Here is an 8,705-nt window from a genome sequence, read left to right as displayed (position 1 = left end):
TTCTAACACATTTCACACAGTGGGACATGCGACAATAGGTAGAGAAAACACACTGTTAACGGGCTCAGTCACACGGGCGCATCGGCGCCTGTGTTACTGCAGCCAGTAGACGGCCGTACCTGAACACGGACATCTCTCTGCAGCGCCAGGAGAAAGAGCCTGTGACCGGCCTAATTGCCGGTCATGTGTTGTTTAATCTGCGCTGGAGAGAGATGGCCATCTTCAGGTAAGTCTTCTCAGTCACACGGCCGCATTGGCGCCGGGGTGCGGGTCCCGATGCACCTGTGTGACTGAGCCCTTAGGTGTTTGTAGTTTCTAATCTGTACAGGAACACATTTGCAGCCTTAAGCCCCCCCCCCCTCCCCCCACTCAACAAATGAAAAGACAAAATTCCGTTTACATGTTCCCTTGGCTAAGGGACCCAAATGAGGTATTAGTTTACTACATTGCCCTACTTCAGCTAACTGATTTAAAAGAGTGCCTCATATTGAAAGGCCCTTTCCTATATGGAGCTCAAGGTGGGCAAGGTAGTCCTAGCTCGCAATCCACGTCAAGGATCCTCGTTACTTGCGAGTCCCTAACTAAGAGAATGTGCCAATAATCACCTACCTCAAAAAAAGGAGCACAGCCAGCTTGAAAAAAATACAATCTTGAGAAACCAGTGCTCCCTGTGGAGATAGGAAATACTCGGTGAAGAGGTCCCTGACGAGGACAGCAGATTGTTCTGCCCTACCATGCTGCACAGCCTCCTCCAAAACTTCGCCCCCAAAAGCTGTGGGTAAAGGCTGCAGAACATTCAAAACTGTATCATGTCGCCGGCAGAAATTATGTAGAACCACACAGGCCCTAATTACCGCAGACACGTTCTCAGGAGCCAGCTGAGTGGTACTTAGTAAGACTCGCCAACGATTAGCGAGAATACCAAATGCACACTCCACATAACGCCGGGCACGTGTGAGGCGGTAATTAAAGACCTGCCTCCTGGTGTCAATGTTTCTGCGAGCAAAGGGCCGCATGACATTATTAGACAGGCCAAATGCATCATCCGCCACAAAGACAAATGGGGCTTCTGTACCTGATGAGCCAGGAACGGCCTGAGGTGCAGGAATAGAAAGCTGCTGTTCCCTCATCCGCCTACCCATTCTGGACGTGCTGAAAATGCGTGCATTCCAAGCACTTCCAAAGGCCCCAATATCAACCAGTAGGAATCGATAGTTACTGTCAGCAACAGCAAGGAGGACCACCGAAAAGAACTGCCAATAGTTGAAATATTGCGACCCCGAGTTAGGTGGCTTCAGGACACGAATGTGCTTCCCGTCCAACGCCCCAATGCAGTTTGGGAACTGCGCAGTGCTCATAAATCCCTGGGCGACGTCCAGCCAATCTTGACGAAAGGGAGGAGCCATCACCAAAGGTTGAAGACACTGCCAAAGGACGTCACAGGTCTCCCTGACGTTTCCCCCAATGGTAGAGCGGCCAATCAAGAACTGCGAATGCTGCGAAGCATAGGAATTCCCAGTAGCCAGAAATCTGTGGGAGAAGAGGAAAAAGAAAGGGTTAGAACTTTGCTACATGACATGCACTTTTTATATATAGAAATGCATCATTTGACCTAAAATACTGCAAACATAATGGCTCGTTGACACGGGCGACAATGTTGCATGCTTTTGGAGCATTGCTACAATCCTACAAAATGCATATATTTGAAGCCCATGGTTTGCTATGGGTTCCTACACCCATGAGATGTTTTGTAGCATACTCCAAAACAAAACACAAACCTCGCCTGTCCGGCGATATGCCCATGACACGCTAGGTTTAGTAGCCCATGTTTCTCTCTGGAGCCTTCCTCTGTTGCATCGCATTGCACAAAAACATGGCTGTCATGCGATGCGGTGCAGGTTTGACAGTAGCAGATGCTACAAAGTCACGTGATTTTGTAGAGTCCGTTGCGAATTTTTAGCACTTAAAAAAACACTGTATTGCTGCGAGAAAATCCCAGGAATATCATACAGTGCAGCGATGCAATATCACAGCAATTTTCTCGCAGCCATGCAGTGTGGGCCGTGTGAAGGAGGCCTAATACTCAGACCAATAACAAACATGGTACATTGGCGCGCTGCCTTTTCGTCTCGCTCTTGGCTGTTTCTCAAAACATGTTTGCTATAGTAACCATCTGCAAAATGTTAACTCGGGGCAAACTACCTCAGTGCTACATCAAGTATTTACACAACACAAGGAGCCTTGCCCCCCCCCCCCCCCCCAAACAAAAGCTACAAAACAATGGTTGGTAAAAGAAAGGGCCAAATAAGGGAAAATTAGACGCCTGTATTACTGCTTGAAGATTGTGCCATGATTTCAACGCCGTCACAGGCCTACTAAGATTTGAAGAATGGGGATAGATCCACCATCACTTTGTGAGAAGCTCACCGTGGAACACAGGTGAGACTAATTATTCTGCTGCATCAACCCTCCCTTGATACAGACTAATGAAGTGCTGTCAAGCACCCCACAGCAAGATGGGGAAAAACAAAGGACAGCAATAATTAACAATGGATCAGGAAGGGGTGTGGCCGATGTACGTTGTCCTTGTCTGCAGGGGGAGGAGGATGAAAGAACCAGGATGAGGGACTGAGCTCCTGCCCATTGTCCACCCCTCCCCACTATTTGCTCTCAAAGTTCCACTGCTTAGCTCAGCCCCCGTCCCGCAATTCCCATTGATATTAGTGGTGAGGCGCGTTGAATGGGCAGGAGTTCAAAGCTCCAGGGCTGACCACTATCCCTCTTCCATCATCCTCCACCTGCAGACAAGGACAACGTATATCGGCTCCGCGTTAAAACACGAGGTGATATACGGTCGTCAGAATAAGCCCTAACATGTATAGACAAAGGTACAAAGGCTACACGGGGAAGGGATGAACGATAACAACAGATGATGTGACCTCGAGACGGATGAGAACTTACCGCAGAGTGACCAGGAGTCTTTCCTCAGCAGAGATACTGTCACGCATGTTGGTATCTTTGTGCGTAATCCCGGCACGCACCACCTCCAGAAGTTCATCGAACATGCTGACCGACAAACGACAAAAGGCAGTGAACCGGTCCGGGTACTGCCTCAGGTACCCGTACAGGGAGCGGTACATCCCAATACGTTCCCGCAGCTCCACCAGCGGATGCAACCAGTACCTCATAGTCCTCCTCCTGACCGGCCCAGGACTATCGCTAACCCTAGGTTGGTCACTAGCAAGGTAGCCAGACACATCCTCTGGCAGACCAGCAGAAAGCCTAGATAGACGCATCATAATCCAGGTAAAGTATCATCTTGCGACGACATCTCTCCAACTCCAGTAATGTCACGCACACCCAGGAAGAACCAGAAGCAGAATGAAGAACAGGCTTCATTAGCAGCTATTTATAACACCTGGTAGTAGGCTGCAGCATGATTACTTGCACAGCGAAAAAGGTGCGAAAAACTACAGAAAAAAAAAGTTCCGGCCTGTCTAAGATTCATGCGCATTTTGATGGGCACCGCGAAAAAGGTGTGAAAAAGTTCAGAAAAAAAAGGTCCGGCCAGTCTGAGATGCATGCGCATTTTGATGTGCACGGCGAAAAAGGTGAGAAAACGTGCCGACAAACAAAGTTCCGGGCATTGTGAGGGCCTTAAAAGTCATTGTCCCTAGATGGATACTACCTATTAGTAAGTATTGTAAAGCGCTATTAACCCCTTAAAGACTAGGGTGTTTCAGGCATCTTAGGGACTTTACCCATGTGGTGGTTTTAAGGCCCTAGTCTTTTCTTCAGCTGCCAAAATTATTTTTGCTGTGGATATTTTTTTTATGTAGAGCTATTTTTAAATATCTTTTACACAGATTTTTCATTCCTTTTTTTTTTGTTTTATTATGGTTTAAAAATAGAGATGAGCGAACGTACTCGTCCGAGCTTGATATTCGTGCGAATATTAGGGTGTTCGGGATGCTCGTTACTCGTAACGAGTACCACGCGATGTTCGGGTTACTTTCAGTTTCCTCTCTGAGACGTTAGCGCGCTTTTCTGGCCAATTGAAAGACAGGGAAGGCATTACAACTTCCCCCTGTGATGTTCCAGCCCTATACCACCCCCCTGCTGTGAGTGGCTGGGGAGATCAGATGTCACCCGAGTATAAAAGTCGGCCCCTCCCGCGGCTCGCCTCAGATGCCTTGTGAGATAGCTGAGGGACAGTGCTGCTGGTGGTGGAGTTGCTGTAGGGAGAGCGTTAGAAGTTAGTGTAGGCTTCAAGAACCCCAACGGTCCTTCTTAGGGCCACATCTAACCGTGTGCAGTACTGTGGAGGCTGCTTTTTGCAGTGGTGCACATTTTTTTTTTTTCCCAAATCGGCCGTGCAGAGCATTGCGCCCTGCAGTAATACTACAGGGACAGAAGTGGTGGTTAGGCAGGGAGAGTGTTAGGAGTTAGTGTAGGCTTCAAGAACCCCAACGGTCCTTCTTAGGGCCACATCTAAAAGTGTGCAGTAGTGTGGAGGCTGCAGTTAGCAGTGTTGCACTTTTTTTTTTTTCCAAATCGGCTGTGCAGAGCATTGCGCCCTGCAGTAATACTACAGGGACAGAATTGTGTAGGCAGGGCCAGAAGACATATTTTATTGATTGAATATACGCAGTGGGCCTTTCCTTTAAAAAAAAGGGAAAAAATTCTATTTGGCCTGCAGGCTTGCGCCAATTTATTTCCTGCCTGGGAAATCACCGCTCTGCTGTAGTTAATAACTCTGCAACACTGCAGTTCTGTGACACATTTGCAGGGCCACCACAACACATTTATTATTGATTGAATATACGCAATGGGCCTTTCCTTTAAAAAAATGGAAACAATTCTATTTGGCCTGCAGGCTTGCGCCAATTTATTTCCTGCCTGGGAAATCACCGCTCTGCTGTAGTTAATAACTCTGCAACACTGCAGTTCTGTGACACATTTGCAGGGCCACCACAACACATTTATTATTGATTGAATATATGCAGTGGGCCTTTCCTTGAAAAAAAAGGGAAAAAATTCTATTTGGCCTGCCTCTGACAGTCCTCAGCCTTCTGGGTACGTGTGTGCTGGGTGGAGAACGTAAACAAAAATCATACGCAGCCAGCTAAGTTTAACAGCAGGCTTGCGTCAATTTATTTTCTGCCTGGGAAATCACCGCTCTGCTGTAGTTAATAACTCTGCAACACTGCAGTTCTGTGACACATTTGCAGGGCCACCACAACACATTTATTATTGATTGAATATACGCAGTGGGCGTTTCCTTGAAAAAAAAGGGAAAAAATTCTATTTGGCCTGCAGGCTTGCGCCAATTTATTTCCTGCCTGGGAAATCACCGCTCTGCAGTAGTTAATAACTCTGCAACACTGCAGTTCTGTGACACATTTGCAGGGCCACCACAACACATTTATTATTGATTGAATATACGCAGTGGGCCTTTCCTTGAAAAAAAAGGGAAAAAATTCTATTTGGCCTGCAGGCTTGCGCCAATTTATTTCCTGCCTGGGAAATCACCGCTCTGCTGTAGTTAATAACTCTGCAACACTGCAGTTCTGTGACACATTTGCAGGGCCACCACAACACATTTATTATTGATTGAATATACGCAGTGGGCCTTTCCTTGAAAAAAAAGGGAAAAAATTCTATTTGGCCTGCGTCTGACAGTCCTCAGCATTCTGGGTATGTGTGTGCTGGGTGGAGAACGTAAACAAAAATCATACGCAGCCAGCTAAGTTTAACAGCAGGCTTGCGCCATTTTATTTCCTGCCTAGGAAATCACCGCTCTGCTGTAGTTAATAACTCTGCAACACTGCAGTTCTGTGACACATTTGCAGGGCTACCACAACACATTTATTATTGATTGAATATACGCAGTGGGCCTTTCCTTGAAAAAAAAGGGAAAAAAGTCTATTTGGCCTGCAGGCTTGCGCCAATTTATTTCCTGCCTGGGAAATCACCGCTCTGCTGTAGTTAATAACTCTGCAACACTGCAGTTCTGTGACACATTTGCAGGGCCACCACAACACATTTATTATTGATTGAATATACGCAGTGGGCCTTTCCTTGAAAAAAAAGGGAAAAAAGTCTATTTGGCCTGCAGGCTTGCGCCAATTTATTTCCTGCCTGGGAAATCACCGCTCTGCTGTAGTTAATAACTCTGCAACACTGCAGTTCTGTGACACATTTGCAGGGCCACAACAACACATTTATTATTGATTGAATATACGCAGTGGGCCTTTCCTTGAAAAAAAAGGGAAAAAATTCTATTTGGCCTGCCTCTGACAGTCCTCAGCGTTCTGGGTACGTGTGTGCTGGGTGGAGAACGTAAGCAAAAATCATGCGCAGCCAGCTAAGTTTAACAGCAGGCTTGCGCCAATTTATTTCCTGGCTGGGAAATCAAATCACTGGTAATACAGCATGCTGAGGGGTATGGGTAGGCCTAGAGGACGTGGACGCGGCCGAGGACGCGGAGGGCCAAGTGAGGGTGTGGGCACAGGCCGAACTCCTGATCCAGGTGTATCGCAGCCGACTGCTGCGCGATTAGGAGAGAGGCACGTTTCTGGTGTCCCCACATTCATCGCACAAATGGGTCCACGCGGGAGACCTTTATTAGAAAATGAGCAGTGTGAGCAGGTCCTGTCGTGGATGGCAGAAAGTGCTTCGAGCAACCTATCGTCCACCCACAGTTCTGTGCCGTCCACTGCTGCAACTCAGAATCCTCTGGCTGCTGCTCCTCCTTCCTCCCAGCCTTCTCACTCCATGAAAATGAGACATTCTGAGGAGCGGGCAGACTCACAGGAACTGTTCTCGGGCCCCTGCTTAGATTGGGCAGCAGTGGTTCCTCTCCCACCAGAGGAGTTTATCGTCACTGATGCCCAACCATTGGAAAGTTCCCGGGGTCCGGGGGATGAGGCTGGGGACTTCCGGCAACTGTCTCAAGACCTTTCAGTGGGTGAGAAGGACGATGACGATGAGACACAGTTGTCTATCGGTGAGGTAGTAGTAAGGGCAGTAAGTCCGAGGGAGGAGCGCACAGAGGATTCTGAGGAAGAGCAGCAGGACGATGAGGTGACTGACCCCACCTGGTTTGCAACGCCTACTCAGGACAGGTCTTCAGAGGGGGAGGCAAGGGCAGCAGCAGGGCAGGTTGCAAGAGGCAGTGCAGTGGGCAGGGGTAGAGGCAGGGCCAGACCGAATAATCCACCAACTGTTTCCCAAAGCGCACCCTCGCGCCATGCCACCCTGCAGAGGCCAAGGTGCTCTAAGGTCTGGCAGTTTTTCACAGAGACGCCTGACGACCGACGAACAGTGGTGTGCAACCTTTGTTGCGCCAAGATCAGCCGGGGAGCCACCACCAACAGCCTCACCACCACCAGCATGCGCAGACATATGATGGCCAAGCACCCCACAAGGACGAAGGCTGTTCACCGCCTCCGGTTTGCACCGCTGCCTCTCCCCCTGTGCCCCAACCTGCCACTGAGATCCAACCCCGCTCTGAGGACACAGGCACTACCGTCTCCTGGCCTGCACCCACACCCTCACCTCCGCTGTCCTCGGCCCAATCCACCTATGTCTCGCACCGTCCAGCCGTCGCTAGCGCAAGTGTTGGAGCGCAAGCGCAAGTACGCCGCCACGCACCCGCACGCTCAAGCGTTAACCGTCCAGATAGCCAAATTTATCAGCCTTGAGATGGTGCCATATAGGGTTGTGGAAACGGAGTCCTTCAAAAGTATGATGGCGGCGGCGGCCCCGCGCTACTCAGTTCCCAGTCGCCACTACTTTTCCCGATGTGCCGTCCCAGCCCTGCACGACCACGTCTCCCGCAACATTGTACGCGCCCTCACCAACGCGGTTACTGCCAAGGTCCACTTAACAACGGACACGTGGACAAGAACAGGCGGGCAGGGCCACTACATCTCCCTGACGGCACATTGGGTGAATTTAGTGGAGGCTGGGACAGAGTCAGAGCCTGGGACCGCTCACGTCCTACCCACCCCCAGAATTGCGGGCCCCAGCTCGGTGGTGGTATCTGCGGCGGTGTATGCTTCCTCCACTAAAGCACCCTCCTCCTCCTCCTCCTCCAACGCAACCTCTGTCTCGCAATCAAGATGTGTCAGCAGCAGCAGCACGTCACCAGCAGTCGGTGTCGCGCGGCGTGGCAGCACAGCAGTGGGCAAGCGTCAGCAGGCCGTGCTGAAACTACTCAGCTTAGGAGATAAGAGGCACACGGCCCACGAACTGCTGCAGGGTCTGACAGAGCAGACCGACCGCTGGCTTTCGCCGCTGAGCCTCCAACCGGGCATGGTCGTGTATGACAACGGCCGTAACCTGGTGGCGGCTCTGCATCTCTGCAGCCTCACGCACGTGCCATGCCTGGCCCACGTCTTTAATTTGGTGGTTCAGCGCTTTCTGAAAAGCTACCCACGCTTGTCAGACCTGCTCGTGAAGGTGCGCCGGCTCTGCGCACATTTCCGCAAGTCCCACACGGACGCTGCCACCCTGCGGACCTTGCAACATCGGTTTAATCTGCCAGTGCACCGACTGCTGTGCGACGTTCCCACACGGTGGAACTCTACGCTCCACATGTTGGCCAGGCTCTATGAGCAGCGTAGAGCTATAGTGGAATACCAACTCCAACATGGGCGGCGCAGTGGGAGTCAGCCTCCTCAATTATTTTCAGAAGAGTG

The sequence above is a fragment of the Eleutherodactylus coqui genome, chromosome 3 (genome assembly GCF_035609145.1).
Source record: "Eleutherodactylus coqui strain aEleCoq1 chromosome 3, aEleCoq1.hap1, whole genome shotgun sequence".
Classification (NCBI taxonomy): domain Eukaryota; kingdom Metazoa; phylum Chordata; class Amphibia; order Anura; family Eleutherodactylidae; genus Eleutherodactylus; species Eleutherodactylus coqui.
This window is presented reverse-complemented; position numbering follows the sequence as displayed.